Source organism: Nicotiana tomentosiformis, chromosome 12 (assembly GCF_000390325.3).
Source record: "Nicotiana tomentosiformis chromosome 12, ASM39032v3, whole genome shotgun sequence".
In the NCBI taxonomy this organism is placed as follows: domain Eukaryota; kingdom Viridiplantae; phylum Streptophyta; class Magnoliopsida; order Solanales; family Solanaceae; genus Nicotiana; species Nicotiana tomentosiformis.
The window spans coordinates 15683008-15702474 of NC_090823.1; positions in this window are offsets into that span (position 1 = coordinate 15683008).

Sequence of the window (19467 nt, forward strand, 5' to 3'; positions counted from 1 at the left end):
AAAATAAATACGAGGAAAATAACAACATCACATGAAAATTACCAACTGTCACGACCCGAAATTCCCACCTTCGGACGGTGATGGCGCCTAACATTTCACTTGCTAGGCAAGCCAACGTTAGAATAATATTACCCATTTTTAAAATTATTTTTAAATTTATTAATAACAAAGAAACAAATACGGAAGTAAAGTCTGAAATGCAGTGATTAATCCATAAAAATAGTGTTGTCTATATACCATCCCAGATTTTGGTGTCACAAGTGCACGAGCTTCTAAAATAGTACAATTAAAGGTCTGAATAAAATAAAGCTGCCTGAAAACAAATACATAGCTAAAGTAAAGTAGACGGGGACTTCAGAACTACGGACGCCGTGCAGTTATACCTCAAGTCTCCTCTGATAGCTGAAATCCGAGCAAATCTATAGTACGCCGCTGGGACAAACTCCGAAATCTGCACAAGAAGTGCAGAGTATAGTATCAGTACAACCGACCCCATGTACTTGTAAGTGCTGAGCCTAACCTCGACGAAGTAGTGACGAGGCTAAGTCAGGTCACTTACATTAGCCTGTACGCAATATTAGTAACGACAACAAATAATAAAAATAAATCAGGTAACTCATTTATAATAGTTGAAGCCAACTCAGCAGTCGTAACCAATTATTATTTCAACCATTTTTCGTTCAGCGTGCAAATCGCTCCCACAATATATTCATTTTTAATCCTCCAATATATTTATTTTTAATCAAGTATATATATAGACTGTTAAATAAGTCTGTTGCGGCGTGTAATCTAATCCCCCAATATAGGCTTTTAAATAAGTCTGTTGCGGCGTGCAATCCGATCCCCCAATATAGACTTTTAAATAAGTCTGTTGCGGCGTGCAATCCGATCCCCCAATATATATACATTTACTTTCATTTCTGTTGCGGCGTGCAACCCGTTCCCCCAATATAACTTTAAACAACTCATAAATGTAATAAAAATTACTCCAATAAATACCACGCTCAATGAGAAACTATTAAGCATCAAGGCACACAATAATTATAATTTATTTGTGAACAAAAAATGGCAATTAGCAATTAATTATGAAAATCGTGGAGAAAATAGGCAGTTTAATATTTAGTATGCTAGATGTCAAATACCAATTAAGACACATAAATCAAATAGCATGTAACAATTATTGCAGAAATTCAAGAATTAATATTTGACAAAGAATAGGAGAGAAACAATTATTATAAAAATTAATTCATATCTTAGAACAATTTATGATTTTCAAATAATTATGAAAAAAATTAATTTTGACGACTTATAGACACTCGTCACCTCGCCTATACGGCGTTCACATGCATTTCATATAACAAATAATTTAAGGGTTCTATTCCCTCACGTCAATATTAACCACGAAACTTACCTCGCTTTGCAAATTTCAATCAATTACTCGGCCATAACTTTTCCTTTTAAATTTATCTCCAAAAGCTTCAAATCTATTCACAAACAATTCGATATACTCAATACGAATCATAGGAATTAATTCCATGTGAATTTACTAATTTTTCGGATAAAAATCCAAATTTCACTTTAAAAATTGACAGTAGGGCCCATATCTCAAATCTCGTAAAAGCTTACGAAATACGAACACCCATTCCAAGACGAGTCCAACCATACAAAAATTATCTAATTCCGATGTCAAATGGACCCTCAAATCTTAAATTTTTGTTTTTGAAAGATTTTATAAAAAATCTGATTTTTCTTCCATAAATTCACGGATTCATGATGTAAATGGGTATGGAATCATGAAATATTATAAATATAGGATAAGGAGCACTTACCCTAATGTTTTCCCGTAAAAATCTCCCAAGAATCGCCTTACCCGACCTCAAAAATGGAAAATGGCTGAAAATGGGACGAATCCCATTTTCCAAAACTTAAATTCTATTTCTCGGAGTTTTACCCTTTGCGAACGCGGTCAATGACTCGCGTTCGCGAAGCACAAATTTGTGCTTTCCAATTTTACTCTTCGCAAATGCGAGGGCCACCTCGCGAACGCGATGCTTGCCTGGCTTGGCCTTCGCGAACGTGAGATACCCTTCGCGAACGCGAAGGTAATTTTCCTGGCCAGCCTCTTTCCCTTCGCGAAAGCGAGCCTTCAATCGCGAACGCGAAGCTTTGCACCTCGACCCTTCGCGAACGCATTCCCTCTGTCGTGAACGTGAAGCACAAAACGTGCCAGCCCAATTTGTTCTTTGCGTTCGCGAGAGTACCTTCGCGAACGCGAAGAAGAACACACCAGAAGCCTGAAGTCTGCAGCAAATCAGATTTTTCTAAGTCTGAAATCATCCCGTAGCCTATCCGAAACTCACCCGATCCCTCAAGGATCCAAACCAAACATGTACCCAAGTCCTAAAATATGATACGAACTTGCTCATGCGATCAAATCGCCAAAATAATACCTAGAACTACGAATTGAACCCCAAATCGAATAACATTTTCAAGAAAATTTTAAAACTTATATTTTCACAGCCGGACGTCTGAATCACGTCAAATCAACTCCGATTCTCACCAAATTCGGCATACAAGTCATAAATATTATAGTGGACCTATACCGGGCTCCAAAACTAAAATACGGACACGGTGTCAATAAATCCAACATCAGTAAATTCTTAAAAATCATTAAGCTTTCAAACTTTTAATTTTTCATCAAAATTCCATATCTCGAGCTAGGGACCTTGGAATTCGATTCCGGGCATACGTCCAAGTCCTAAATTATGATACGGACCCACCGGAACTGTCAAAATACTGATCCGAGTCTGTTTGCTCCAAATGTTGACCAAAGTCATTTTAGTTGAGTTTTAAAGCTCTATTTCACATTTTAATCCATTTTTTATAGAAAAACTTTCCAAAAAATTATACGGACTGTGCACGCAAGTCGAGGAGTGATAAATAGTTCTTTTTGAGGTCTTAGAATACAGAATTAATTATTAATTTAAAGATGACATTTTGGATCATCACAGTGACACAATAACCCCACATTATCGCATATCATCCCTGACAATAACCAGGCTTATCTCTTCTATAGCCATCATTATCACTCCTATAATAGCCTCTCTTATCCCTCCGCCCTCACAATATCAATAGTCACCCTTATCGCTCCTCCCAAAAACCTTCAAATTTCCAACTTTTGCCAAATGACCCCGAAATGACCTACAGACTTCCAAATCCACATCCGGACGCTCCCCTAAAACAAAAATTACCATGCGGAGCTATTCCCAAGCTCCGAATCCCAAACGGATATCGATAACATCAAAATCCACTTCAACCCAAACTTAGAAAATTTTTAAACTTTAAAAATGCCAACCTTCAGTAATAGGCGCTGAAATACTCCCGGGCCACCTGATACTCGACCTGAACATACGTCCAAGTCCGAAATCATCATACGGACCTACTGGAATTATCAAAATTTTATTCCGAACTCATTTGCTCAAAAGTCAAACTCTGGTCAACTCTTTTCATTGAAGCTTCAAAAATGAGAATTGTTTTTTCAATTTAAATTCTGAATTTTTCGAAAATCAAACGACCGCACATACAAGTCAGAATACGTATTACGAAGTTGCTTGGGGCTTTAAGTAGATGAATGGGCATAGGTTCTTAAAATGACAAGTCGGGTCGTTATAATTATCGATCCATGTTGCAACACAAGCGAAATATTAAAAGACTATAATTAAAAGCAAATTAAAAATTGAAGTCAATTAAAAATAATTGAAAGTACTAGTATAAACAAATTCTCAGGTACTATCAAATTTATCTCTTATCGATACTACTCGTCACTCACAAATTGTTAATGATTGTTATTTTCTTCTTAATACTATGGGAATGGACGAGATATCCCATATATTAAGGGAGGGCAATACTGTGGCTAACAAGTTGGCTGGATATGAAAGACGTTCGATTCATCTCACTTTGGAAGTGGATAATGTAGCCTTTTTATTTACGTGCTTTCAATAAGGATCAAGCTAGAATGATCGTTGTGCGATCTATTTCCCTTGTTTATAATGACCAAACTCTTTATATTTTAGTAATGAAGTATCTTTCCATTTTCTAAGAATAAATAAATAAATTAGCGCAGCCATAATATCGAAATTTTCTCATCTATCCGTAAAGATGTGAACATATATATATGCATGCATACAGAAGGAGACCGCATTTCATTTTAGTCTTACTGTTCGTCTAAATTATTTCATAGTATAGTGATTATTTTTCTTTTATGACGTAATTTGTTGATTCTAAGTGAACGAGGAAAAAGAGGGTTATTTTTGTCATCACTTTTGATTTTATACGTATATGTTAACATGCTAGGTAATCCAGTGAGTTTTTGTATTATCTATAATCCCATGACTAATATATACTCTCTTTGTTGTAATTGTAACGAAACGACTTGTCGTTTTAAGAATTTACGCCTCGTTCAGTGATTTAAGGTCTCGAGCAATTTCATAATATGTGTTATGACCCGCGGGTGTGGTCGAATTTGATTTTCGAAAGATTCAGGATTAAATTGAAAGAACAATTCTCATGTTTTAAACTTAAATGAAAAGAGTTGACTAGAGTTGGACTTTTGAGTAAACGACTCCAAAATAGAGTTTTGATTATTCCAATAGCTTCGTATGGTGATTTTGGAATTAGGAGTGTGTCCGAAAAATTAGTTGGAAGCTCGTAGTTAAATCAGGCTTGAAATGAAAAGAATATGAAGTTTAAGTGGGAAGTTTGACTGAGGAGCTGACTTTTTAATATCGGGGTCGGAATCCAGTTCTGAAAATTTTCATAGGTCTGTTATGTCATTTATGACTTGTGTGTAAAATTTGAGGTCAATCGGACTTGATTTGATAGGTTTCGGTGTCGAATGTAGAAGTTGAAATTTCTTAGTTTCATTAAACTTGAATTGGGATATGATTCGTGGTTTTAGCGTTGTTTGATGTTATTTGAGGTTTCGACTAAGTCCGTAATATATTTTGAGACTTGTTTGTATGTTCGGACGGGGTCCCCAGTGGCTCGGGTGAGTTTCGGGGTGGTTTCGGACCATTTCTAGGCCATTTTTAGTTGCTGATTTTTTGCCACAAAGGTATGTATCATGATCGTGGACAAACGGTCGCGATCGCGAAGAGCAATTTTGTTGTTTGGACACTATGAATCGCAATCGCGGAAGCCTTTTCGCGATCCCGTAGAGGAAAATCATGTTGCACTGATCCGACTTTGAAAGCTTATATCTCGCAATCTATAAGGAATTTGGAGATGATCTAAAAATAAAATTTAATTTCTCTTTGTGTCTAGTTTTCAGAAAAGCAAATCATTTGGTATTTGGAGTTATATACAAAAAGTTATGGTTAATATACGACAGGCTATCTGGAAAGAGTTTGGAAATCGCTAAGAAGAAATTTGTGTTGCACAATGCTAATTTTGGAAACTTATATATTGCAATATATAAGGAACTGGGAGATGAGAAAAACATTAAAGTTGTAGCCCTTGGCGTCTAATTTTTAGAAAGTTAAACCATTTGCAATTTGAAGTTTTGTACAAAACGTTATGACCATTATACTAGAGGTTGTCTGGAAGAGCTGGACACTTATTCTTCGCGATCGCGAAAGGCAAATTTTGGGCTGAGAAAAGTTGTGCTTTGCGACCACGAAGAGTAAATTCCTGGGCAGTAGCTATATTTCGAGGTTTCAGCCATTTTTAACATATTTGGAGCTATGAAGCTCGGATTGAAGCGATTTTTAGGCGATTTTCATCATATGGATTGGGATTTGAGATGTCCGGAGGTCAATTCAAGCAAGAAGGCAATTTTGAAATATCAGCATAACTTCAAAAAGGTAAGTATCTTGCCTAACCTTGAGTGAGAAAATTACCCCTTAGGCATCGAGTCTTATGTGCCATTTGTGAAATATGAAAAGCCGTGTACGTTAGGTGACGAGTACGTACTCGGGCTTATATGTGCAAAATATATTGGGTTAAGGTCTTAGTCATATTGTGTAGTAAATTGGATAATTGTTGGCATTTATTATATCATCTATTTTTTCATGCCTCAATTCGTGTTTGTTGAATTTTTTTTATATGACAATTTGATGTGATTATTACTTATATATTTATGTAGATTCCGTGAATTGATGATTTGATATATCTTGGAAATTAATTTCATTATGAATTTTCCATCTGTAAATAATTAATTAAATAAGCTTAAGAAGAGTTGTTTATATAATTATTAAGAATTTAGATTAATGAAGGCATTGCCCTATACTGAGTATTTTCCATCTTTGTTGATTGTTTTGAGGTTTTATATACGTTGCGTGGAGCCTTGGGCTATTTGTTAAGAATTTTATTGATTCTGCTACATATTTGGAATTTGGTTGTGGTCAGTGGTAAATTGTGATATGAATTATTGTATTGTGTTTTGGTTTAAACACTCTCCTTGATGTTATTTATGCTTCCTACCTTGCTTGTTAATGATATACATGTACTTGGTAAGGAAGAGTGTAATGCACGAAGGGTGATGTCGTGCCATTTGAGAGTGTAAAGCACGAAGGGTAATGCTGTGCCATTTGAATTATATTATCATGTGAGGGAGAGTGTAAAGCACGAAGTGTGATGCCGTGCCATTTGAATTATATTATCATGTGAGGGAAATTGTAAAGCACGAAGGGTGATGCCGTGCCATTTGAGAGTGTAAAGCACGAAGGGTGATGCCGTGCCATTGAGAGTGTAAAGCACGAAGTGTGATGCCGTGCCATTTCATTTATATTATCAGGTAAGGATGAGAGTAAAAGCACAAAGAGTGTTTCCGTGTAGGCGAGGACGAGGGACATACATTATATTGTGGTATCTTTTTGTTGTGTATACATTCATGCCTTTATCTTGTGTTGTTATTGTGCACTTATGTTTTCTGTGTCACTTGTAGTCGTGGTCGTTGACTGTGTGCCTCCCACTTTACTTCTTTTATTGTTATTGGCATTTTTCCCACGTAGTTGGTACTGTCATATGTATACACGGTAAGAAAGAGATAAATGCACGAAGGGTGTTGCCGTGTAGATTGATTTGATCTACATATATATATATATTGGGTGAGAATGAGACAAGTGCACGAAGCTATTGCCGTGCCATTTGACGTGATATATTGAATATATTTTCTACACCAGAAAAGTTAAATGAGGTGTCACATGGTGACTTTTACTTGAAAGAATTATATTTGAAAGATATTTGTTTGAAGGGAGTATATTAGAAGTATATTTATTGGAAAGTATTATATCCTGAAGATTATTATTTGAAAAGCATATAGGCGAAAGATTTATATTTGAAGGACTTGATTATTTGGTTGTACTTGTACTCATTATTTGTTGAGCAATATTAATGGAGTCCCTGTTGCCTTACTGTTTAAATCACTAGTTAATTGGTGTTGCTATCACTGCTATTTGTTTTCTATTATTTTTGTATGCTATATTGCACAAGTTATTTGACTAGTGAGTATCTTGACTGTACCTCGTCACTACTCCACTGAGGTTAGTCTTGATACTTACTGAGTACCGACTGTGGTGTACTCATACTACACTTCTGTACATTTTTGTGCAGAGCCATGTATTGGAGATATTGGATTCGGACAGGGATTAGAGTATGATCGCAAGGATTCAAGGAAGGATTGCTTGGTTATCGCAGTCCCTTGGAGTCTTTCCATTTTATCGTAATATTAATTTCTTATTCGAACAGTATTGTATATTAGACCCTCGAGATAATTTCATGTATTCAGTTAGAGTTCGTGACTCGGTATTACCAGTCTTGGGAGGTTGTATTAAATTATATGCTTTTTTTAAAAAAAATAGCTTGAATTATGATTATAATCAGCTTACTTAGTCTTAGAGTCTAAGTTCTATCACGACGCATGTGGTGGGATTTTTGGGTCGTGACAAGTTGGTAATCCCTGTCCGAATCCAATATTTCTAATATCTGACTCTGCACAAAAATATACAGAAGTGTAGTATGAGTACACCACAGTCGGTACTTCGTAAGTATCAAAACTAACCTCAATGGAGTAGTGACGAGGTACAATCAAGATACTCACTAGTCAAATAACATGTGCAATATAGCATACAAAAATAATAGAAAACAAATAGCAGTGATAGCAACACCAATCAACTAGTGATTTAAACAGCAAGGCAACAGGGATGCCATTAATATTGCTCAACAAATAATGAGTACAAGTACAACCAAATAATCAAGTCCTTCAAATATAAATCTTTCGCCTATATGCTTTTCAAATAATATCACAAACGCAAAGGGCACTTGGGCTACTGCACATCGTGAACGCGACAGGCCCTTCGCGAACGCGAAGAAGGCCTGACGCCCGGTAGTTAAAACAGACCCAAACGGGATTTGTTTTCATTTTTGACAAACCCTCAATTAGAACTCGATTTAGGGGTGATTTCAAAGGAGTTTTTCACGATTTAGACCTGGGTAAGTGTTCTTTATCATATAGTGATTATATTTCATAAATCTAAGTCTATATTCATCATTTATTTTGGAATTAGGTAGAAGAAATTGAAATTTTTGTAAAAATTTCCAAAACAAAAATTTAAGATTTGAAGGTCCATTTGACATCGAAATTTGATAATTTTTATATGGTTGGACTCTTCTCGGAATGGGTGTTCGGATTTCGTAAGTTTGATTCGAGACGTGGGGCCCACTAATGATTTTGTTAGATAAATTTTGGATTTTAATCCGGAAAATTAGTAAATTCATATGGAATTAATTCCTACGATTTATGTTGAGTATATTGAATTGTTTATGACTAGATTTGAGGATTTCAGACACGAATTTGTGAGGCAAAGGTTTTTTGGATTCTTGAATTTGGTTGCAAAGAGAGGTAAGTGCCGTGGTTAACCTTGACTTGAGGGAATAGAACCCTTAAATTATTTGTTATGTGAAATGCATGTGAATGACGTATAGTCGAGGTGATGAGTGCCTATACATCGTCAAATTAATTGTTTGCCTAATTACTTAAAAAATCATAAATTATTTTAAATCATGAATTAATTATTATATTAATTGTTTCTCTCGTGTTCTTTGCTCAATATCTTGTCTTGAATCCATGCTATAATTGCTACATGCTTATTTGATTTATGTGACTTAATTGCCACTTGACGTTTAGCATATTAAAATGCCTATTACATCCTTAATTTCCACAATTAATTTCTACTTTTCATCACTTATTTCTAATAAATCATAATTATTGTATGCTTGTTGTCTTATAATTTCATATTAATTATTGCATTTATTGGAGAAATTTCTTTTATAAGAATTGGCAAATGAATAAATTGGAGGAGCGGGTTGCACGTCGTAACAAAAATGAAAGTGAATATATTGGAGGAACGGGTTGCACGCCGCAACAGAATTGATTCAAATGAATATATTGGAGGAGCGGGTTGAACGCCGCAACATAATTAATTGAAATGAATATTTTGGAGGAGTGAGTTGCACGCCGCAACAGAATTGATTAAAAAAATATATTGGGATCGGGTTGCACGTCGCAAAGGAATTGAATATGAATATATTGTGGGATCGGGTTGCACGCCGCAACGGAAATTGATTGAAATAATAATTGGTTATGGCTGTTGAGTTGATTTCAACTATTAAAATGAGTTACCTGATTTATTTCTATTATTATTGTTAATACTATTATTGTGTATAGGTTAATGTAAGTGACCTGCCTTAGCCTCGTCACTACTTCGTCGAGGTTAGGCTCGACACTTACCAGTACATGGGGTTGATTGTACTGCTACTATACTCTGCACTTCTTGTGCAGATTTCGGAGTTGGTCCCAGCGATGTACTATAGACTTGCTCGGATTTCAGCTACCCAAAGGAAACTTGACGTATAACTGCACAGCGTCCGCAGTTCTGAAGTCCCTGTGTACTTTATTTTAGCTATATGTTTTCTTTCAGACAGCTTTATTTTATTCAGACCCTTATTTGTATCATTCTAGAAGCTTATGCACTTGTGACTCTAGTTTTGGAATGGTATTTAGATATCACGATTATTATGTATTATTCACTTTATTTCAGACTTTATTTCCGCATTTGTTTCTTTGTTATTAATTAATTTAAAAATTGTGTCAAAATGGCTAATTATATGCTAACGTTGGCTTGCCTAGCAAGTGAAATGTTAGAGGCCATCACGGCCCCGAAGGTGGGAAATTCGGGTCGTGATAGTTGGTATCAGAGCACTAGATTACATAGGTCTCACGAGTCACGAGCAAACTTAGAGTCTGAAGGATCGGTACGGAGACGTCTGTATTTATCATTCAAAGGCTATGAAGTTTAGGAACAATATCACTTCTTTCTTTTCCAGCCGTGCGATTTTATTCTATCATCGATAATTGAACCATTCTATTCTTATTCTCTCGCAGATGGCGAGAACACGTAATACATCTATCGACGAAAAGAGACCAGAGCCCCCAGTGGTAACTATGGCCAGGGGTAGAGGTCGAGGCAGAGGTCGTGCTAGAGGCCGAGGCAGAGGTGGAGCTCAGTCTAGAGCTCGAGCATCCGCACCTGTTGTAGAACCTCAGATGGATCTTCAAGAGGAGGTTTCAGTTCAGACTGTACTAGTTGGACCAGTTCAGGTCCCGGAAGGATTCATAGCTACTCCAGTGCTTCAGGGCGCTCTAGTCCGTTTGGTAAGTCTTATGGAGGGCGTGGACCAGAATGGTACATTTCCAGTGGCACCAGCCATCTCACAAGTTGGGGGAGCAGCACAAACTCCCACTACTCCCGCTCCGGAGTAGATGGCTCCCCATAATCAGTCTCCAGCAGCCCCGCCAGTTGGGGTAGTTCAGCCAGTTGTTGCGGCACAGACCGGTGATAGGCCCGCCATGTCTTTTGAGGCCTTATTGTGACTGGATAAGTTTACCAAGCTCTTTCCAGTTCACTTCAGTGGTACACCATATGAGGACCCACAGGATTATCTTGATCGTTGCCATGAGGTGTTGTGAAACATGGGTATAGTTGAGACCAATGGGGTCGATTTTTTTGTATTTCAGATGACGGGTCCTGCCAAGAGGTGGTGGAGAGATTATACATTGACCAGACCAGTTGGATCGCATGCATTGACCTGCGAGTAGTTTTCACATCTATTTATAGAGAAGTTCTTCCCTATCACATTGATAGAGGATTACCGCATGCAATTTGAGCATCTACAGTAGGGCAATATCACTCAGTATGAATCCCGTTTTGTGGATTTAGCCTGTCATGCTCTTCTTTTACTACCTACTGAGAGAGAGACAGTGAGGAGGTTTATTAAGGGACTCACTCAACCTATCAGGCTTCAGATGGACAAGGACACCGGAAGTGAGATTTCCTTTCAGGCAGCTGCTAATGTCGCGAGGAGGATTGAGATGGTTCTTGCATAGGAGAGAGGGAAGAGGTCTGATAAGAGGCCTCGTCAGTTCGGTGGTTTCAGTGGTGCCTCGTCTGGAGCAGGGGTAATTTTGGCAGATGTTATCTTCTCAGACCATTTCATTTGCACTTCAGGCATCTCCCGGTGCTTCAAGGAGTCACGGTCCTATTATGCCTTACTCTGGGCGGCCAAAATTTGGTCCTATTATGCCTTACTCTGGGCAGCCAACATTTAGTGCACATTCAGCTCATATCAGTGCACCACCACTCCAGAGTCACTACAACGGTTATTCGGCCCGTTCGGGTCCGCTTCAGCAGTGTTACACCCCATATTTGCGTACGTAAAAGTACGCCATAAGTAAATTGATGAAAGCCCGAAAATGAGATATTACATCCCGCATTTTCATATGTTAAAGTTTCGTCGTATGTTAATCGACGTATGTTTGGGAATGGGATTATTTTGAGATTATAATCATTATGTAATTTCAAACAAGTGACGAGTAAATCCGTGAAGGTGAGAGGGTAAGCAAATCGAAGAAAATGAATTTCGTCGAAGTTTGACATTTTGGATAAAATACGACCCGAGCTAAAATATCTGGTATTTATAGACTAGTACCATACAAGATACCCACATGGCCATGATACTAAGGTGTATAAAGTGTATTAAAAGTGAGTAATATTTTAAGTAAATTGAGATAATTCTTAATTATGTGAATAATCGAGTAATTATTAATCTTAGTGGGAGATAAATACTTAATTAAGATAATTGGTGGTTTATTGTTGAGAATGGATAACCACCCATGTGGCAGCAAACAACCTTAACATGTATGACTCTTAAGTCATTAGAAAAGGTGGCAAACTAAAGGATTATGTGGTTAAGCCACCACATGAAGTGGGCCCACACAAATCCGAATATAAGACCCTTCTAAATTAGAGATGAGTGATTTGGCATTCTAAAGAACGTGAGATCATATATACATTTAAAAAAGGAAAGACATTGTAAGTCTTAAGAATGTGAGAGTCACGTATCCATTCTTAGGAACGTGAGGGTCATATATCATAACGTGAGATTTGATAATTATAAGGGAGTATAGTGCAATCTTTCTCAAAAATGTCATACGGATTTTTCCCTACTTCGATCCGCCGTTACACATTTTCGCAATCAACGGTGTTAAAGGGATTGTTAAGAGAATCGGTTCAGGTATATTAAGGCTATCCCTTCTTTCCTTTTGGCATAATCCATACGATACAAACGAAACGAGTAAACGCACAATTTTCATAAATGACTCTATTCATAAAAGTATTAAGGGTGTCTATATTATTGATTCCCCATGTGAATTATTATTATATATTCTGTTCATGGGTCTCAGAAAAATACGTATTTGATAAAGTTTACCCGACATGCATATTATTTTTATGATATTCCGAGAAATCTTATTAACGTATTTCTTATGCATTTCATGTATTTATACATGTACATTGACCCATGAACAGATGGTGTCATATACGCATATATATATATATATGTATATGGGATATGGGAAAAGGTTACGGCGTTATATACGCACCACCATCTGATCAGCTGGTATACGTTGATGATTTGCCCACAGTGGCCGAGATGATATGATGGGATGCCCTCACAGGCTTGATGATGTTATGAACGCATATACCTATGCATGATATGACATTTATACGCATATGCATGACATTATAAACATGAAATCATTTACAGAGCCATTCAGACTTACATGTTGAGTCTTTTACTCCATGTTTCTCTATGTCTTCTATTTACGGATTTTCATTCCTTACATACCCGGTACATTATTTGTACTGACGTCCCTTTTGCTAGGGGACTCTGCGTTTCATGCCCGTAGGTCCCATTAGACAGGATGAGGGTCCTCCAAGTAGGCTATCAGCTCAGCGAAAGGTGTTGGTGCGCTCCATTTGCTCCGAAGTTACTATTTTGTCAGTATGATTAGGACATGTATTGATTGGTATGGCGGGCCTCTGTCCCGACCTTTATGATATTTATGTACTCTTAGAGACTTGTAGACAGATGTCATGTATACAGATACTTGTATGGCCTTGTCAACCTATATTTTAAGTATATAATGAACCACATTGGCCTTATAGGCCCGTATGTCATAGGTTTGAGTTTCTATATCAGATTGGGTCGTCTTATATTGAGTATTCCCTTATGTTTAATCTAGTTATCTCATGAAGCCCCTTCTGGCCCACTTACCTATGATGATGTAATAAGAAAGATACGTAACATTGGTACTCGGTTAAGTAAGGTACCGGGAGCTCATCGCGCCCCATCGGTTTGGGGCGTGACAAGTAGCCACGGCATCAGGATGGGTGTTATGAGTGTGGAAACATTGGCCACATCATGAGGTATTGCCCTAGGTTGTTGAGTAATAGATCTCAACATGATTCTCATGCCATCATACCAGCACTGATTGCTTCACTGCCTGCTCAGCCAGCTAGAGGTAGGGGTTAGGTAGTTAGAGGTGGAGGTCAGGCCATTAGAGATGGAAGTCAGGCCGTTAGAGGTGGAGGCCAGCCAGTTAGAGACCGTCCCAGAGACGCAGTTCAGAGTGGTGGGGCCCAACCCCAATTTTATGCTTTTCCAGCTACGCCTGAGGCCGAGTCATCCGATGTCGTGATCACATGTATTATTCTAGTTTTCCATAGAGATGCTTTAGTTCTATTTGATCCAGGATCTACTTATTCTTATGTGTCCTCCTATTTTGCTTCATATTTGTTTGTGCCTCGTGATTCTCTGAGTGCTTCTGTATGTGTATCTACACCGGTGGGAGACTCTGTTGGAGTAGACCATGTCTATCGTTTGTGTGTGATTACTATTGGTAGTCTTGAGACTAGTGTGGATCTTCTATTTCTTGATATGGTAGATCTTGATGTCATCTTGGGTATGGATTGGCTGTCACCTTATCATACGATATTGGATTGATATGCTAAGATGGTGACCATAGCCATGCCGGGGTTACCTCAGTTAGAGTGGAAAGGAACTCTTGGTCATTCTACCAGTAGGGTTATTTCTTATATGAAGGCACGGCGTATGGTCGAGAAAGGGTGTCTACCCTATGTGGCTTATATTTGTGATCCCAGTGCGGATGTTCCTTCTATGGACTCAGTACCAGTTGTTCGTGAATTTTTAGAAGTATTTCCTGCAGATTTGTCGGGGATGCCACCCAATAGAGATATTGATTTCTGTATTGATTTAGCTCCGGGCACTCAGCCCATTTCTATCCCACTACACTGTATGGCCCTGCCGGAGTTGAAAGAATTAAAGGAGCAATTACAAGACTTGCTTGATCAGGGATTCATTAGACCTAGTGTCTCGCCCTGGGGTGCACCAGTATTATTTGTAAAGAAGAAAGATGGTTCAATGCGAATGTGTATAGATTATCGGCAGTTGAACAAGGCTACTATCAAGAACAAGTATCCACTGCCATGAATTGATGACTTATTCGATCAGCTTCAGGGTGCCAACGTGTTTTCAAAGATTGACTTGAGATCTGGTTACCATCAGTTGAAGATTAGGGCGTCTGATGTCCTTAAGACAGCTTTTCGGACTCGGTATGGGCATTACGAATTCCTAGTGATGTCATTTGGGCTGACAAATGCTCTAGCAGCATTTATGGATTTGATGAATCGGGTGTTCAAGCCTTATTTGGATTCATTTGTGGTTTTGGCATTGATGATATCTTGATTTACTCCAGCAGTCGAGAGGAGCATGGGCAGCATCTTCGGAGTGTGCTTCAGACTTTGAAAAATAATCAGTTATATGCCTAATTTTCAAAATGTGAATTTTGGTTATACTCAGTTGCCTTTTTGGGGCATATTGTATCGGCAGAAGGCATAAAAGGTGGATCCTAAGAAGATTGAGGCTGTTCAGAATTGGCCTAGATCTACTTTAGTTACAGAGATCCGGAGTTTCCTGGGTTTGGCAGGTTATTATCGTCGGTCCGTGGAAGAGTTTTCATCTATAGCAAGCCCATTGACCAGACTGACCCAGAAAGGTATCCCATTCATATGGTCAGACGAGTGTGAGTTGAGCTTTTAGAAGCTCAAGCCTACTCTGATTGCGGCGCTAGTATTGGTATTACCTATAGGTTCAGGATCTTATACGGTTTATTGTGATGCATCTCACATTGGTCTTGGTGCAGTATTAATGCAAGATGCCAGGGTGATTGCATACGCGTCGCCACAATTGAAATTTCACGAGAAGAATTATCATGTTCATGACTTAGAATTGGCAGCCATTATTCATGCGCTGAAGATTTGGAGGCATTACCTCTACGGTGTCTCGTGTGAGGTATTTACTGATCATCGTAGCCTCCAGTATATGTTCAAACAAAAAGATCTTAATTTGAGGCAGAGAAGATGGTTAGAGTTGTTGAAAGACTATGATATCATCATTTTGTATCACCCCGGAAAGGTCAATGTGGTGGCCGATGCTATGAGTTGAAAGGCTGTGAGTATGGGCAGTCTTGCATATATTCCGGTTGGTGAGAGGCCATTAGCTGCAGATGTTCAGACTTTGGCTAATCAGTTTGTGAGGTTAGATGTTTCAGAACCCAGTCGGGTTCTAGCTTGCACAGTCGCTCGGTCTTCTTTAAATAAGCGCATCAGAGAGCGACAATATGATGATCCTCATTTACTTGTCCTTAAGGACACGGTGCGGCACAGCGATGCCAAACAGGTTGTTGTGGGGGAAGATGGAGATCTGCGAATGCAGGGTAGTATTTGTATGCCTAATGTTGACGGGCTTCGTAAATTAATTCTTAAAGAGGCACATAGTTACAGGTATTCTATTCATCCAGGTGCCGCCAAAATGTATCGAGATTTACGGAAACATTACTGGTGGAGGAGAATGAAAAGGGATATAATTTCATATTTAGGTCGGTGTCTAAATTGTCAGCAAGTGAAGTACGAGCATTAGAGACTTGATGGTTTACTTCAGAAGTTAGAAATTCCTGAGTGGAAGTAGGAGCGTATCACTATGGATTTTGTTGTTGGCTCCCACGGACTCAAAGAAAATTTGACGCAGTTTGGGTCATTGTGGACAGGTTGACCAAGTCAGCACATTTCATTCCAGTTCCAGTTACCTATTCTTCACAGCGGTTAGCTGAAATTTACATTCGTGAGATTGCCCACCTTCACGGTGTACCCGTGTCTATTATTTCAGATTGAGGTACGCAGTTTACCTCACACTTCTAGAGGGCTGTACAATGTGAGTTAGGTACGCGGGTTGATTTGAGTACAATATTTCATCCACAGACACACGGACAGTCAGAGCGCACTATTCAGATATTGGAAGATATGTTTTGCGCTTGTGTTATAGACTTCGGAGGTTCTTGGGACCAATTCTTGCCACTTGTGGAGTTTGCCTATAATAATAGCTATCAGTTGAGCATTTAGATGGCTCCATATGAGGCATTATACGGAAGATGGTGTGGTTCGCCAGTTGGCTGGTTTGAACCGAGAGAGGCTCGATTGTTGGGTACCGATTTGGTACAGGACGCCTTCGATAAGGTCAAAATTATTCAGGATCGACTTCGCACAGCTCTGTCTAGGCAAAAGAGTTATGCCGACCGTAAAGTTCATGATATTTCATTCATGGTTGGAAAAAGAGTATTGCTATGAGTTTCACCCATGAAAGGTGTAATGATGTTCGGAAAGAAGGGCAAGCTGAGCCCTGGGTATATAAGACCCTTTGAAATTCTTGAAAGGGTGGGTGAAGTAGCCTACATGCTTACATTACCACCTAGTTTATCAGCAGTTCATCCGGTGTTCCATGTGTCTATGCTCCGAAAATATGATGGTGATCCATCCCATGTGTTAGATTTCAACTCATTCCAATTGGACAAGGATTTGACTTACGAAAAGGAGCTAACAGCTATTCTAGTCTGGCAGGTCCGACAATTGAGGTTTAAGAGTAATACTTCAGTTCAGGTACAATGGAGAGATTATCTGGTAGAAGCATCTACCTGGGAGTCCGAGTCGGACATGCGGAGCAAATATCTAAACCTTTTCACCAGCTCAGGTACTTTTTCTAATTCCGTTCGAGGACGAACGTTTGTTTTAAAGGTGGAGAATGTGAAGACCCAAAAGGTCATCTTTAAATTTAATAATTATTTCAGTATTCTAAGACCTTGAAAAGCACTATTCATCATTCCTCGACTTGCGTGCGTTGTCCGTATGATTTTTCGAAAAGTTTTTATATAAAAAATTAATTAAAATGTGAAATAGAGCCTTAAAACTTAACTGAGTTGACTTTGGTCAACATTTTGAGCAAACGGACTCGAATCAGTTTTGACAGTTCCGGAACCCGGTATAGTTCCATTACTATATTTATGACTTGTCTACCAAAATTGGTGAGAAACAGAACTAGTTTGATGTTATCCGGACGCCCGGTTGTTAAAATAGAAATTCTAATGTTTTCTTAAGAATTTCATTTGATTTGTAGTCTAATTCGTAGTTCTAGGCGTTATTTTGGTATTTTGATTGCGCGTGCGAGTTTGTATGAGATTTTTGGACTTGTGTGAATATTTGGTTTGGAGTCTCGAGGGCTCGGGGGAGTTTCGGATAGCCTATGGACCTTAATTCTTTGAAAAATCTGGTTTTTGGGACTTCTACTGGCTTCTGGTGTCATGTGCTTCGCAAACGCGAAGCCTTCATCGCGAATGCGAAGAAAAAATTTGGGATAGAGAAATTTTCTTCATTGCGAACGCGATAGCTGGGTCGTGAATGCGAAGTAATAGGGGGTAAGCGGGCCTTACCCTTCGCGAACGCGACCAGCTTCCCGTGAACGCGTATGCTTGTGACCTGGGGAGGGGGAATCGTTGTTTCTTCTACGCGAATGCGAGTATTGGCTCTCGAACGCGAAGGCCAGGGCGGAACAGCCTTCGCGAACGCGTGGGAGGACTCGCGAACGCGTAGGCCACTTGGGCTGCTGCACATCACGAATGCGACAGGCCCTTCGTGAACGTGAAGAAGGTCTAACGCCTAGTAATTAAAATAGACCCAAACAGGATTTTCCCATTTTTAACAAACCCTCAATTAGAACTCGGTTTAGGGGCGATTTCAAAGGAGTTTTTCACGATTTCAACTTAGATAAGTGTTCTTTATCATATAGTGATTATATTTCATAAATCTAAGTCTATATTCATCATTTATTTCTGATTTAGATGGAAGAAATTGGAAATTTTGTAAAACTTTTCAAAAATAAAAATTTAAGATTTGAAGGTCCATTTGACATCGGAATTTGATAATTTTTGTATGGTTGGACTCGTCTCAAAACGGGTGTTCGGATTTCATAAGTTTTTCTGAGATTTGAGATGTGGGGCCTACTGATGATTATTGGATTCTTGAAATTGGTTGCGAAACGGGGTAAGTATCTACTTGTCACGACCCAAAATTCTGCCACAGGCGTCGTGATGGAACTTAGTCTCTAAGACTAGGTAAGCCGATTATAATAACAATTCAAGCAATTTTTTTATATAAACCAACATCAAAAATAATTACAAATATAACAACCTCCCAAGACTAGTAATATTGAGTCACGAACTCTAACTGAATACGTGAAATGATCTCAAGGATCGAATACTCAATACTATTTGATTAATAATTAACAGTACAATAAAATGGAAAGACTCCAAGGGACTGCAACGACCAAGCAACTCTATCTTGAATCCTTGCGATCACACTTTAACTCTGTCCAAATTTGATATCTCCAACACCTGGCTCTGCACAAAAATGTGCAGAAGTATAGTATGAGTACATCACGGTCGGTACCCAGTAAGTATCAAGACTAACCTTAGTGGAGTAGTGACGAGGTACAGTCGAGACAATCACTAGTCTAATAACCTATATAATATAGTATGCAAAAATAATAGAAAACAAATAACAATGATGGCAACAATAATCAACCAGTAATATACATAGCAGGGCGACAAGTACGCCATAAATATTGTGCAACAAATAATGAATACAAGTACAACCTAGAACAGGT